Source organism: Salmo trutta, unplaced genomic scaffold (genome assembly GCF_901001165.1).
Source record: "Salmo trutta unplaced genomic scaffold, fSalTru1.1, whole genome shotgun sequence".
NCBI classification, from domain to species: domain Eukaryota; kingdom Metazoa; phylum Chordata; class Actinopteri; order Salmoniformes; family Salmonidae; genus Salmo; species Salmo trutta.
This window is the reverse complement of record NW_021822842.1, coordinates 80,001-92,500: the sequence shown is the minus strand read 5'-3', so window position 1 is coordinate 92,500 and position 12,500 is coordinate 80,001. Positions and strand designations below refer to the sequence as shown.

At 40.7% G+C, this 12,500-nt stretch overlaps 19 non-coding genes and 2 pseudogenes across 19 annotated transcripts in view; all 21 read right to left on the bottom strand.

Moving 5' to 3' along the window:
* LOC115185272 (5S ribosomal RNA) overlaps nucleotides 1–117 on the bottom strand; it is a 119-nt gene extending 2 nt beyond the window's left edge. Inside the window, exon 1 of the ribosomal RNA XR_003874966.1 lies at nucleotides 1–117. This exon is cut by the window's left edge and continues 2 nt beyond it. This is a non-coding gene — a ribosomal RNA (5S ribosomal RNA).
* A 161-nt stretch (nucleotides 118–278) lies between these two features.
* Nucleotides 279–397, bottom strand: LOC115185311 (5S ribosomal RNA). Its single transcript, XR_003875004.1, has one exon. It is a non-coding gene; the product is annotated as a 5S ribosomal RNA (ribosomal RNA).
* A 161-nt stretch (nucleotides 398–558) lies between these two features.
* On the bottom strand, nucleotides 559–677 carry LOC115185333 (5S ribosomal RNA). The gene has a single exon (XR_003875025.1). It is a non-coding gene; the product is annotated as a 5S ribosomal RNA (ribosomal RNA).
* Nucleotides 678–838: 161 nt separating this feature from the next.
* LOC115185271 (5S ribosomal RNA) lies at nucleotides 839–957 on the bottom strand. The gene has a single exon (XR_003874965.1). It is a non-coding gene; the product is annotated as a 5S ribosomal RNA (ribosomal RNA).
* A 161-nt stretch (nucleotides 958–1,118) lies between these two features.
* Nucleotides 1,119–1,237, bottom strand: LOC115185420 (5S ribosomal RNA). Its single transcript, XR_003875107.1, has one exon. It is a non-coding gene; the product is annotated as a 5S ribosomal RNA (ribosomal RNA).
* A 161-nt stretch (nucleotides 1,238–1,398) lies between these two features.
* Nucleotides 1,399–1,517, bottom strand: LOC115185384 (5S ribosomal RNA). The gene has a single exon (XR_003875074.1). It is a non-coding gene; the product is annotated as a 5S ribosomal RNA (ribosomal RNA).
* A 161-nt stretch (nucleotides 1,518–1,678) lies between these two features.
* On the bottom strand, nucleotides 1,679–1,797 carry LOC115185321 (5S ribosomal RNA). The gene has a single exon (XR_003875014.1). It is a non-coding gene; the product is annotated as a 5S ribosomal RNA (ribosomal RNA).
* A 161-nt stretch (nucleotides 1,798–1,958) lies between these two features.
* Nucleotides 1,959–2,077, bottom strand: LOC115185223 (5S ribosomal RNA). Its single transcript, XR_003874920.1, has one exon. It is a non-coding gene; the product is annotated as a 5S ribosomal RNA (ribosomal RNA).
* A 6,327-nt stretch (nucleotides 2,078–8,404) lies between these two features.
* LOC115185313 (5S ribosomal RNA) lies at nucleotides 8,405–8,523 on the bottom strand. Its single transcript, XR_003875006.1, has one exon. It is a non-coding gene; the product is annotated as a 5S ribosomal RNA (ribosomal RNA).
* Nucleotides 8,524–8,684: 161 nt separating this feature from the next.
* LOC115185432 (uncharacterized) lies at nucleotides 8,685–8,793 on the bottom strand (annotated as a pseudogene).
* Nucleotides 8,794–9,203: 410 nt separating this feature from the next.
* On the bottom strand, nucleotides 9,204–9,322 carry LOC115185322 (5S ribosomal RNA). The gene has a single exon (XR_003875015.1). It is a non-coding gene; the product is annotated as a 5S ribosomal RNA (ribosomal RNA).
* Nucleotides 9,323–9,483: 161 nt separating this feature from the next.
* LOC115185312 (5S ribosomal RNA) lies at nucleotides 9,484–9,602 on the bottom strand. Its single transcript, XR_003875005.1, has one exon. It is a non-coding gene; the product is annotated as a 5S ribosomal RNA (ribosomal RNA).
* A 161-nt stretch (nucleotides 9,603–9,763) lies between these two features.
* On the bottom strand, nucleotides 9,764–9,872 carry LOC115185431 (uncharacterized; annotated as a pseudogene).
* Nucleotides 9,873–10,281: 409 nt separating this feature from the next.
* Nucleotides 10,282–10,400, bottom strand: LOC115185270 (5S ribosomal RNA). The gene has a single exon (XR_003874964.1). It is a non-coding gene; the product is annotated as a 5S ribosomal RNA (ribosomal RNA).
* A 161-nt stretch (nucleotides 10,401–10,561) lies between these two features.
* On the bottom strand, nucleotides 10,562–10,680 carry LOC115185269 (5S ribosomal RNA). The gene has a single exon (XR_003874963.1). It is a non-coding gene; the product is annotated as a 5S ribosomal RNA (ribosomal RNA).
* Nucleotides 10,681–10,841: 161 nt separating this feature from the next.
* On the bottom strand, nucleotides 10,842–10,960 carry LOC115185339 (5S ribosomal RNA). The gene has a single exon (XR_003875031.1). It is a non-coding gene; the product is annotated as a 5S ribosomal RNA (ribosomal RNA).
* A 161-nt stretch (nucleotides 10,961–11,121) lies between these two features.
* Nucleotides 11,122–11,240, bottom strand: LOC115185268 (5S ribosomal RNA). The gene has a single exon (XR_003874962.1). It is a non-coding gene; the product is annotated as a 5S ribosomal RNA (ribosomal RNA).
* Nucleotides 11,241–11,401: 161 nt separating this feature from the next.
* On the bottom strand, nucleotides 11,402–11,520 carry LOC115185309 (5S ribosomal RNA). The gene has a single exon (XR_003875002.1). It is a non-coding gene; the product is annotated as a 5S ribosomal RNA (ribosomal RNA).
* Nucleotides 11,521–11,681: 161 nt separating this feature from the next.
* On the bottom strand, nucleotides 11,682–11,800 carry LOC115185310 (5S ribosomal RNA). Its single transcript, XR_003875003.1, has one exon. It is a non-coding gene; the product is annotated as a 5S ribosomal RNA (ribosomal RNA).
* Nucleotides 11,801–11,961: 161 nt separating this feature from the next.
* On the bottom strand, nucleotides 11,962–12,080 carry LOC115185267 (5S ribosomal RNA). The gene has a single exon (XR_003874961.1). It is a non-coding gene; the product is annotated as a 5S ribosomal RNA (ribosomal RNA).
* Nucleotides 12,081–12,241: 161 nt separating this feature from the next.
* On the bottom strand, nucleotides 12,242–12,360 carry LOC115185308 (5S ribosomal RNA). Its single transcript, XR_003875001.1, has one exon. It is a non-coding gene; the product is annotated as a 5S ribosomal RNA (ribosomal RNA).
* Nucleotides 12,361–12,500: the final 140 nt, after the last annotated feature.

The window sequence follows — 12,500 nt, the reverse complement described above, 5'->3', positions numbered from 1 at the left end:
CTTACAGCACCTGGTATTCCCAGGCGGTCTCCCATCCAAGTACTAACCAGGCCCGACCCTGCTTAGCTTCCGAGATCAGACGAGATCGGGCGTACCCAGGCTGGTATGGCCGTAAACGATAAACAATCTCTTGGTACAACATATATAGTCAAAGTGAGTCTGATAAACAGACTGCATTTTGCAGCAGGAAGCTGCATTTAGTCAATTCATCATTAAATGCTTACTACAAGGCAGTGTTGCTGATGAAATAGTGTAAGAGCACACCCTCGTGGACAAAAAGCTTACAGCACCTGGTATTCCCAGGCGGTCTCCCATCCAAGTACTAACCAGGCCCGACCCTGCTTAGCTTCCGAGATCAGACGAGATCGGGCGTACCCAGGCTGGTATGGCCGTAAATGATAAACAACCTCTTGGTACAACATATATAGTCAAAGTGAGTCTGATAAACAGACTGCATTTTTCAGCAGGAAGCTGCATTTAGTCAATTCATCATTAAATGCTTACTACAAGGCAGTGTTGCTGATGAAATAGTGTAAGAGCACACCCTCGTGGACAAAAAGCTTACAGCACCTGGTATTCCCAGGCGGTCTCCCATCCAAGTACTAACCAGGCCCAACCCTGCTTAGCTTCCGAGATCAGACGAGATCGGGCGTACCCAGGCTGGTATGGCCGTAAACGATAAACAATCTCTTGGTACAACATATATAGTCAAAGTGAGTCTGATAAACAGACTGCATTTTGCAGCAGGAAGCTGCATTTAGTCAATTCATCATTAAATGCTTACTACAAGGCAGTGTTGCTGATGAAATAGTGTAAGAGCACACCCTCGTGGACAAAAAGCTTACAGCACCTGGTATTCCCAGGCGGTCTCCCATCCAAGTACTAACCAGGCCCGACCCTGCTTAGCTTCCGAGATCAGACGAGATCGGGCGTACCCAGGCTGGTATGGCCGTAAACGATAAACAATCTCTTGGTACAACATATATAGTCAAAGTGAGTCTGATAAACAGACTGCATTTTGCAGCAGGAAGCTGCATTTAGTCAATTCATCATTAAATGCTTACTACAAGGCAGTGTTGCTGATGAAATAGTGTAAGAGCACACCCTCGTGGACAAAAAGCTTACAGCACCTGGTATTCCCAGGCGGTCTCCCATCCAAGTACTAACCAGGCCGGACACTGCTTAGCTTCCGAGATCAGACGAGATCGGGCGTACCCAGGCTGGTATGGCCGTAAACGATAAACAACCTCTTGGTACAACATATATAGTCAAAGTGAGTCTGATAAACAGACTGCATTTTTCAGCAGGAAGCTGCATTTAGTCAATTCATCATTAAATGCTTACTACAAGGCAGTGTTGCTGATGAAATAGTGTAAGAGCACACCCTCGTGGACAAAAAGCTTACAGCACCTGGTATTCCCAGGCGGTCTCCCATCCACGTACTAACCAGGACCGACCCTGCTTAGCTTCCGAGATCAGACGAGATCGGGCGTACCCAGGCTGGTATGGCCGTAAACGATAAACAATCTCTTGGTACAACATATATAGTCAAAATGAGTCTGATAAACAGACTGCATTTTTCAGCAGGAAGCTGCATTTAGTCAATTCATCATTAAATGCTTACTACAAGGCAGTGTTGCTGATGAAATAGTGTAAGAGCACACCCTCGTGGACAAAAAGCTTACAGCACCTGGTATTCCCAGGCGGTCTCCCATCCAAGTACTAACCAGGCCCAACCCTGCTTAGCTTCCGAGATCAGACGAGATCGGGCGTACCCAGGCTGGTATGGCCGTAAACGATAAACAATCTCTTGGTACAACATATATAGTCAAAGTGAGTCTGATAAACAGACTGCATTTTGCAGCAGGAAGCTGCATTTAGTCAATTCATCATTAAATGCTTACTACAAGGCAGTGTTGCTGATGAAATAGTGTAAGAGCACACCCTCGTGGACAAAAAGCTTACAGCACCTGGTATTCCCAGGCGGTCTCCCATCCAAGTACTAACCAGGCCCGACCCTGCTTAGCTTCCGAGATCAGACGAGATCGGGCGTACCCAGGCTGGTATGGCCGTAAGCGATAAACAATCTCTTGGTACAACATATATAGTCAAAGTGAGTCTGATAAACAGACATTGCATTTTCACCAATTAGATAAGCAGCTTGAACTTTGTGTCACTGAAAAAGTAGAAGAAATTACAAACACTGTAGCCATCACTTTATAGCACAGGTAGTTGGATAAAAATACAAACTTTATTTCTTTTCATCATTTGAACAGGGTAAGGGAGCACAAAGCACACACAAGCTGCATTCAGCAACAATGTTATTATTTGTCTTATAAATACAAGGCAGATGCTAACTGACAACACACGGAACTTTGATCCTATTAAAAAGGCAGGAAGCTGCATTTAGTCAATTCATCATTAAATGCTTACTACAAGGCAGTGTTGCTGATGAAATAGTGTAAGAGCACACCCTCGTGGACAAAAAGCTTACAGCACCTGGTATTCCCAGGCGGTCTCCCATCCAAGTACTAACCAGGCCCGACCCTGCTTAGCTTCCAAGATCAGACGAGATCGGGCGTACCTTTTTTTTTTTTATCTTTTATTATGAAAAATACATAATATTTACAATATTCAATCAATAATAAAAAAGGATGAACAATTCATCCTTTTACAAAATCAAAAAAGAAAAGAAAATAAAACTAATTGAAAACACAATCATTCACTAAAACCAATTAATAATTAAAAACAAGTTTTTCATTTAAATCAATTTCAATAAAAGTACTCCCCCACACAAACAGCTTTTCAAAATTGCATCCACTATATTTATATACTACTTCTATATCTTTCTCTAAAATACTTCTAAATAAAACCTCCACATTCACAATTTTACCTTCATAATGTCCTAGATTCCTTCTTTGTCTTACAGCGTATCTAGCATGACTAAGAACAAAATTCATTAAATTAATATTAAAAACTTTGCTTTTTCCATTTAAACCAAAGAGAAACAACCTCCTCCACTCAACCTCATTAACAATATCTTCTCCCCAATGTTGTACTAAAATCCTCTTTAAAAACTTATGAAACTCTTCCAATCTACTGCATTCAACAAAAAAGTGCATAAAATTTTCCACCCCCGTACCACAAATATCACATTCTCTTTTGATATTTCTATTTATTTGATGTAAAACCATATTCGTAAAAATCCTATTATGTTTCAATTTAAAATCATTGTCTTCACATTCTATAGCATTATATTTTACATTAACATTCTTCCATATTGATTTCACATCTATATTTGTAAACACCCTAGACCACACTTTTTCTGAAGCAGGAGCTTTTGTCTCTTTTAAAATACATTTTCTATAAACCATTTTAACTTTTAAACTTGATAAAACATGTTTCTCCCCATTACTTTCATAGTATAAAACCGGTAAACCCTTAGCTCTCTCAACCACCTCTGTATTTATTAAAAGCACCCATTCCTCAGGAATACACCCTAAAATTCTCTTATACATATTTTCTACAGTAGTTTTGCTGATTTCATCATCCACTTCACAAACATTGTCATAGATTGCTTGTACAGGAAGAAACCCTGGAATGACCTCATATAAAATGTCCCCAATCTGTCTCATCCCAGCCCTCATAAAATATTTACAAAACACCATCTTATTATTATACTGTATCTTGGGATTTAAAAAAATTGGCTGATTTAAAATATTGTCTAAAATGGTACACTCATAATAAATATTTGGTAAAAACTCCCCCCAAGCCTCAAACACTTCTCTATAAAACAATGGTATATTACCTAACATTTCCTTTTTCATGCACATCAATAAACCATTGTCCCCCATCCTCCCAACCTCCTGCAAATACTCCTTAAAAAATCTTTTCCATCCGTAATCTAATTCACCATATAAATATTTCCGTACCATTTTGACTCTAATTGCTTTTTTCCTAACATTTAAATCTACCAGCTTCAAACCCCCCTCCTCATAACCTGCAATCAGAGTTTTAAAAGAAATTTTCGCTCCTTTCCCATCCCATAAAAAATCAACTAAAATCGTATTCATTTCAGATAAAACCCATTCTGGTACGTCTAAAACATTCATGACATGAATAAAAATTGACATCAGCAATGAATTTACAACAATTACTTTCCCTTTTAATTTCAATGCCCTCCCCCTCCACATATTTACCACCTTCCTAACTTTGTTTATAACTCCACTCCATGTCAGATCTCTCGCTTCCTGTTCCTTCACCCCTAAAAACACACCTAACACCTTAAAATAATCATTTACCATTTTAAAAGGAAAAGTCCCCTCATTAATCTTCCCAACATACATTATTACTGACTTCTCCATATTCACTTTTGCTCCTGAGGCTTGCTCATATACTTTAAAACACTCCATCACCCTTTTAACACTTCCCTCATCTCTAACTGTTATTGTGGTATCGTCTGCATATTGATGAATTAAACTAAAACCTCCTTGCGGAGTCTCTACACAATTTATAAAATGATCTTTTTTAAGGTATGCCGCTAAGGGTTCTACCGATAAAACAAACAATAAAGCTGATAAAGGGCATCCCTGTCTCACTGATCTCTCAAGAATAAAAGAATCTGTTAAAACCCCATTACATTTAACCCTACTTTTAGCCTTTCTATATAATAATTTTATCCATCCTATTATTCTATTTCCAAACCCATATTTTTCTAGTACCCTAAACATAAAATCATGTTCCACCCTGTCAAAAGCTTTATTAAAATCTATACTTAAAACAATTCCCCCTATCTTATCACTATTCATTTTATTTATCACATCTCTAAGTGTATTTATGGTATCTGCTATATCTCTTCCTGGCACACTATAATTTTGTGTAGGTGCTATAATATCATTTAAAACCATCTTCATCCTATTTGCCAGTATCTTAGCTAAAATCTTATAATCTGAGTTTAATAAACTAATTGGCCTATAATTTTCTAGTTTCAATTTGCTCCCCTTATTTTTATATAAAATCGATATCAGCCCTGTCACCATGGAGTCTGAAACATTATTATTATCTTCCATATATTGATATACTTCCAATAAAATCGGTGCTAAAAGACTTTCATACATTTTATAAAACTCTGCAATTAGTCCATCTACTCCAGGACTTTTATTTATTTGTAAACCCTTAATTGCATCTTTCACTTCATCCACTGTTATCTTCCTATCACACATTTGCTTATCCTCAACACCAATTTGCACATCCACACTATTTAAAATCTCTTTTACACACCCCTCATCCACCTCCCCTTTCTTAAATAAATCCTTATAAAAATTCTGTACAGTTTCTAATATCTCAACATAATCATTTACCACTTCACCCTTTACATTCTCAATCTCATTAAAATATGATTTCATCTGTTTAGTTTTCTCTAAACCAAGAAAAAATGACGTACATTTCTCCCCTTCTAAAACATATTTTGCCCTACTTCTAATAATTGCACCCTTACACTTATCTATTTCACATTTGCTCAATTGTGCTTTTAAATCTAAAAACCTTTCAATATTATAGTTAGGATCAATATCACATTTCCTCATTTCTTCATTCAGTTTTGTTCTTAAAAAATGTTCTTCTCTTGTCATCCTACTCCTCTTCTTCCTTGCATATCTAATACTAAAAACTTTTATTTTTTCCTTAACATTTTCCCACCACTGACACTTATCATTCCCTTTTTGCTTATCCTCCATTTCATGTTCTATCAAAGATTTAAGTTGTTTCCCGTATTCCTCATCACCTAAATACCCTGCATTCATACACCATATTCCCCCCCCTTTCCTTTCCTTATCTAACCCCACCGAAAATGTTAACCCAGCATGATCACTAAAAGTTGTAAAAATATATTTAATATCTTTCATAAAATTCCTTAACCCTTCATTTACTAAAACCAGATCTATCCGTGTCTGTTTCAATTCCCCTAAAACCACCTGCCTTCTAGAAAATTCTCTCTTGTTCGGATTCTCGTCCCTCCATATATCAATCAAATTATTTTCAAACATCATCTTCCTTAAAACCCCCCTAGATACGTCACTTCTAAAAATAGCTCCCCTTGTCATATCTAGTCTATCCATTTTTACATTAAAATCCCCAACTAAAATACAGTTACCCTTGCACCATTTCCCTAATTCTAAAAATAAATTCCTTCTCTCTATTTCATTATTCGGCGCATAAATATTTATAATTCTAAAAACCCTACTCATATACTCAAAATCTAAAATTAAAATCCTCCCATTATTATCATTATATATCTTCTTCACATTTTCTACTACATCCTTCCTTAATAAAATTGCAACCCCACATGAATTCCCCCTGCCATTGTTTACATAAATAAAATCCCTCCATATTTTTTGTACTTCTAAAACACACACATTATCCCAGTGCGTCTCTTGAATACATAAAATTTCAGAATTCTTCATTTGTACTATTCTATTAAATTTTCCTATTGTTCTCACACCATTTGCATTTATCGACATTATTTTGACCATACTAATAAATAATAAAATTATAAAATATAATTTCATTATGCTCTACCTTTTATCCAGTTTCTTTCCTCTTCCACCCTTTCTCTCCCTCCCCTCCGCCGCTTTCCTCTTCCTGTATCCTCCTGTCGTTCTTTCAAACTTTTCCCCATCATCCGTGTCCGATATCTCCTCCAATTCCATCTCATCCAGCCAACTTGTCTTCTTTACACCCTCATCCGTCCTGCTCCCCGCGCTCATCGCCGCCTCCAATACAGTCGCCGTGCTCCCCGTGCTCATCGCCGTTTCTGGAATATTCGTTATGCTCCCCGTGTTCATCGCCGTTTCTGGTATGTTCGTTGTGCTCCCCGTGTTCATCTCCGTCTCATGTGTAGTCATCGTTGTGCTCCCCGTGTTCATACCCGTCTCTGTTATTGTCATTAAACTTAAACCCCTCTCCATTTCTTCACCCCCCGAGGTACTTGTTTGTGCTGTGCTTTCCCCCATAACCTGTGAGTCCCCCGTGCTTCCCCCCAGTCCACTCCCCCCCTCCTCCTGAAAACTCCATCTTCTTATTTCCGAATCCATGCTGCTCCCAATTTCGTTCATCTTCTGGTCTTCCTTCTTCTCCCTTCTTCCTTCCTCCGTCTCTCCACCCTCCACCACGTCCTCTCCTCCATCTTCTTCTCCTTCTTCCGACAGTACAACTGCTTCCTCGAATAGTACTTGACTCCCCTCTTCAGTCATAACCTCTCCACAGTTGCACTCCGTCAATCTCTTTCTGCATCTGCCACAAAAATTCCTTTCCTTTTCTCCGATACATTCTCTAGCGTAATGGCCTTGATTACCGCACTTAAAGCACTTGAATTCAGGGCAGTCTTTGACTATGTGCCCTGGTTGAATACACAACCGACAAACTCTGACCTGTTTGTCATGAATAACCCTGAAGTATTCAATTCCCTCCAGCGTCTCAATTTTTGTGGAATATGGCAATGATTGGACTTTTTCCGTAAATTTAACTTTACAAAAACGTGTCCCGTCAACCACCTCCGTTCCAGGCCAAACTCTCCTCCTTATCTCCGAGACGGCCGTTACTCCCCAGCTACTCAGCTTGTCCAGTATAACTTTATCTTCTATATATACCGGGAGATTCATAAAAGACACCACCAATTCATTGACATTCACATCTCTCGCCAGAATCCTGGTGTCCTTTATCCTTAAACCGTCCATTAGACGTTCTTTACCTTTTCCGTTTCTCATCGTAATTTCATACTTCTTGTCTCCTTTCATTCGGCATCCCACCACCTCTCCACACGTCTCCTTAATTGCTCTCAGTAATTCCATCGTCGTCACCTTTTCTTCTCCCACCAACTCAATTGCCACCGTGTATTCTTTTCCATATTTCATTCCTCCTTTATTTTCATTATCTTTCCGTTGCGCATTTTCGTTGTCCTTGTCCATTCCGTTTGTCGTTGCCATGTTGTCCGTCATTGTAAATCAAAAAATGAAACCGAAAAAAACCTCCCCCAAGCAGCAAAACTGCAGGGGGGGAAAACTAACCAAACTTAAAACTATTCAAATGAAAAAACAAAAAATTATATGTCAAAATCCAAAAAAATAAACAAAAATATCTCTCGAGCAAACACTCTCAAGCAAACACTCGCTCACAGCTCAATTACTCGCACCTGTCGTCACTTCTCCAATCAGGAATAGCGCCCCCAGGCTGGTATGGCCGTAAACGATAAACAACCTCTTGGTACAACATATATAGTCAAAGTGAGTCTGATAAACAGACTGCATTTTGCAGCAGGAAGCTGCATTTAGTCAATTCATCATTAAATGCTTACTACAAGGCAGTGTTGCTGATGAAATAGTGTAAGAGCACACCCTCGTGGACAAAAAGCTTACAGCACCTGGTATTCCCAGGCGGTCTCCCATCCAAGTACTAACCAGGCCCGACCCTGCTTAGCTTCCGAGATCAGACGAGATCGGGCGTACCCAGGCTGGTAAGGCCGTAAACGATAAACAATCTCTTGGTACAACATATATAGTCAAAGTGAGTCTGATAAACAGACTGCATTTTGCGGCAGGAAGCTGCATTTAGTCAATTCATCATTAAATGCTTACTACAAGGCAGTGTTGCTGATGAAATAGTGTAAGAGCACACCCTCGTGGACAAAAAGCTTACAGCACCTGGTATTCCCAGGCGGTCTCCCATCCAAGTACTAACCAGGCCCGATCCTGCTTAGCTTCCGAGATCAGGCGTACCCAGGCTGGTATGGCCGTAAACGATAAACAATCTCTTGGTACAACATATATAGTCAAAGTGAGTCTGATAAACAGACATTGCATTTTCACCAATTAGATAAGCAGCTTGAACTTTGTGTCACTGAAAAAGTAGAAGAAATTACAAACACTGTAGCCATCACTTTATAGCACAGGTAGTTGGATAAAAATACAAACTTTATTTCTTTTCATCATTTGAACAGGGTAAGGGAGCACAAAGCACACACAAGCTGCATTCAGCAACAATGTTATTATTTGTCTTATAAATACAAGGCAGATGCTAACTGACAACACACGGAACTTTGATCCTATTAAAAAGGCAGGAAGCTGCATTTAGTCAATTCATCATTAAATGCTTACTACAAGGCAGTGTTGCTGATGAAATAGTGTAAGAGCACACCCTCGTGGACAAAAAGCTTACAGCACCTGGTATTCCCAGGCGGTCTCCCATCCAAGTACTAACCAGGCCCGACCCTGCTTAGCTTCCAAGATCAGACGAGATCGGGCGTACCCAGGCTGGTATGGCCGTAAACGATAAACAACCTCTTGGTACAACATATATAGTCAAAGTGAGTCTGATAAACAGACTGCATTTTGCAGCAGGAAGCTGCATTTAGTCAATTCATCATTAAATGCTTACTACAAGGCAGTGTTGCTGATGAAATAGTGTAAGAGCACACCCTCGTGGACAAAAAGCTTACAGCACCTGGTATTCCCAGGCGGTCTCCCATCCAAGTACTAACCAGGCCCGACCCTGCTTAGCTTCCGAGATCAGACGAGATCGGGCGTACCCAGGCTGGTAAGGCCGTAAACGATAAACAATCTCTTGGTACAACATATATAGTCAAAGTGAGTCTGATAAACAGACTGCATTTTGCGGCAGGAAGCTGCATTTAGTCAATTCATCATTAAATGCTTACTACAAGGCAGTGTTGCTGATGAAATAGTGTAAGAGCACACCCTCGTGGACAAAAAGCTTACAGCACCTGGTATTCCCAGGCGGTCTCCCATCCAAGTACTAACCAGGCCCGATCCTGCTTAGCTTCCGAGATCAGGCGTACCCAGGCTGGTATGGCCGTAAACGATAAACAATCTCTTGGTACAACATATATAGTCAAAGTGAGTCTGATAAACAGACATTGCATTTTCACCAATTAGATAAGCAGCTTGAACTTTGTGTCACTGAAAAAGTAGAAGAAATTACAAACACTGTAGCCATCACTTTATAGCACAGGTAGTTGGATAAAATACAAACTTTATTTCTTTTCATCATTTGAACAGGGTAAGGGAGCACAAAGCACACACAAGCTGCATTCAGACACAATATTATTATTTGTCTTATAAATACAAGGCAGATGCTAACTGACAACACACGGAACTTTGATCCTATTAAAAAGGCAGGAAGCTGCATTTAGTCAATTCATCATTAAATGCTCACTACAAGGCAGTGTTGCTGATGAAATAGTGTAAGAGCACACCCGCGTGGACAAAAAGCTTACAGCACCTGGTATTCCCAGGCGGTCTCCCATCCAAGTACTAACCAGGCCCGACCCTGCTTAGCTTCCGAGATCAGACGAGATCGGGCGTACCCAGGCTGGTATGGCCGTAAACGATAAACAATCTCTTGGTACAACATATATAGTCAAAGTGAGTCTGATAAACAGACTGCATTTTGCAGCAGGAAGCTGCATTTAGTCAATTCATCATTAAATGCTTACTACAAGGCAGTGTTGCTGATGAAATAGTGTAAGAGCACACCCGCGTGGACAAAAAGCTTACAGCACCTGGTATTCCCAGGCGGTCTCCCATCCAAGTACTAACCAGGCCCGACCCTGCTTAGCTTCCGAGATCAGACGAGATCGGGCGTACCCAGGCTGGTATGGCCGTAAACGATAAACAACCTCTTGGTACAACATATATAGTCAAAGTGAGTCTGATAAACAGACTGCATTTTTCAGCAGGAAGCTGCATTTAGTCAATTCATCATTAAATGCTTACTACAAGGCAGTGTTGCTGATGAAATAGTGTAAGAGCACACCCTCGTGGACAAAAAGCTTACAGCACCTGGTATTCCCAGGCGGTCTCCCATCCAAGTACTAACCAGGCCCGACCCTGCTTAGCTTCCGAGTTCAGACGAGATCGGGCGTACCCAGGCTGGTATGGCCGTAAACGATAAACAACCTCTTGGTACAACATATATAGTCAAAGTGAGTCTGATAAACAGACTGCATTTTTCAGCAGGAAGCTGCATTTAGTCAATTCATCATTAAATGCTTACTACAAGGCAGTGTTGCTGATGAAATAGTGTAAGAGCACACCCTCGTGGACAAAAAGCTTACAGCACCTGGTATTCCCAGGCGGTCTCCCATCCAAGTACTAACCAGGCCCGACCCTGCTTAGCTTCCGAGATCAGACGAGATCGGGCGTACCCAGGCTGGTATGGCCGTAAACGATAAACAATCTCTTGGTACAACATATATAGTCAAAGTGAGTCTGATAAACAGACTGCATTTTGCAGCAGGAAGCTGCATTTAGTCAATTCATCATTAAATGCTTACTACAAGGCAGTGTTGCTGATGAAATAGTGTAAGAGCACACCCTCGTGGACAAAAAGCTTACAGCACCTGGTATTCCCAGGCGGTCTCCCATCCAAGTACTAACCAGGCCCGACCCTGCTTAGCTTCCGAGATCAGACGAGATCGGGCGTACCCAGGCTGGTATGGCCGTAAATGATAAACAACCTCTTGGTACAACATATATAGTCAAAGTGAGTCTGATAAACAGACTGCATTTTTCAGCAGGAAGCTGCATTTAGTCAATTCATCATTAAATGCTTACTACAAGGCAGTGTTGCTGATGAAATAGTGTAAGAGCACACCCTCGTGGACAAAAAGCTTACAGCACCTGGTATTCCCAGGCGGTCTCCCATCCAAGTACTAACCAGGCCCAACCCTGCTTAGCTTCCGAGATCAGACGAGATCGGGCGTACCCAGGCTGGTATGGCCGTAAACGATAAACAATCTCTTGGTACAACATATATAGTCAAAGTGAGTCTGATAAACAGACTGCATTTTGCAGCAGGAAGCTGCATTTAGTCAATTCATCATTAAATGCTTACTACAAGGCAGTGTTGCTGATGAAATAGTGTAAGAGCACACCCTCGTGGACAAAAAGCTTACAGCACCTGGTATTCCCAGGCGGTCTCCCATCCAAGTACTAACCAGGCCCGACCCTGCTTAGCTTCCGAGATCAGACGAGATCGGGCGTACCCAGGCTGGTATGGCCGTAAACGATAAACAATCTCTTGGTACAACATATATAGTCAAAGTGAGTCTGATAAACAGACTGCATTTTGCAGCAGGAAGCTGCATTTAGTCAATTCATCATTAAATGCTTACTACAAGGCAGTGTTGCTGATGAAATAGTGTAAGAGCACACCCTCGTGGACAAAAAGCTTACAGCACCTGGTATTCCCAGGCGGTCTCCCATCCAAGTACTAACCAGGCCCGACCCTGCTTAGCTTCCGAGATCAGACGAGATCGGGCGTACCCAGGCTGGTATGGCCGTAAATGATAAACAACCTCTTGGTACAACATATATAGTCAAAGTGAGTCTGATAAACAGACTGCATTTTTCAGCAGGAAGCTGCATTTAGTCAATTCATCATTAAATGCTTACTACAAGGCAGTGTTGCTGATGAAATAGTGTAAG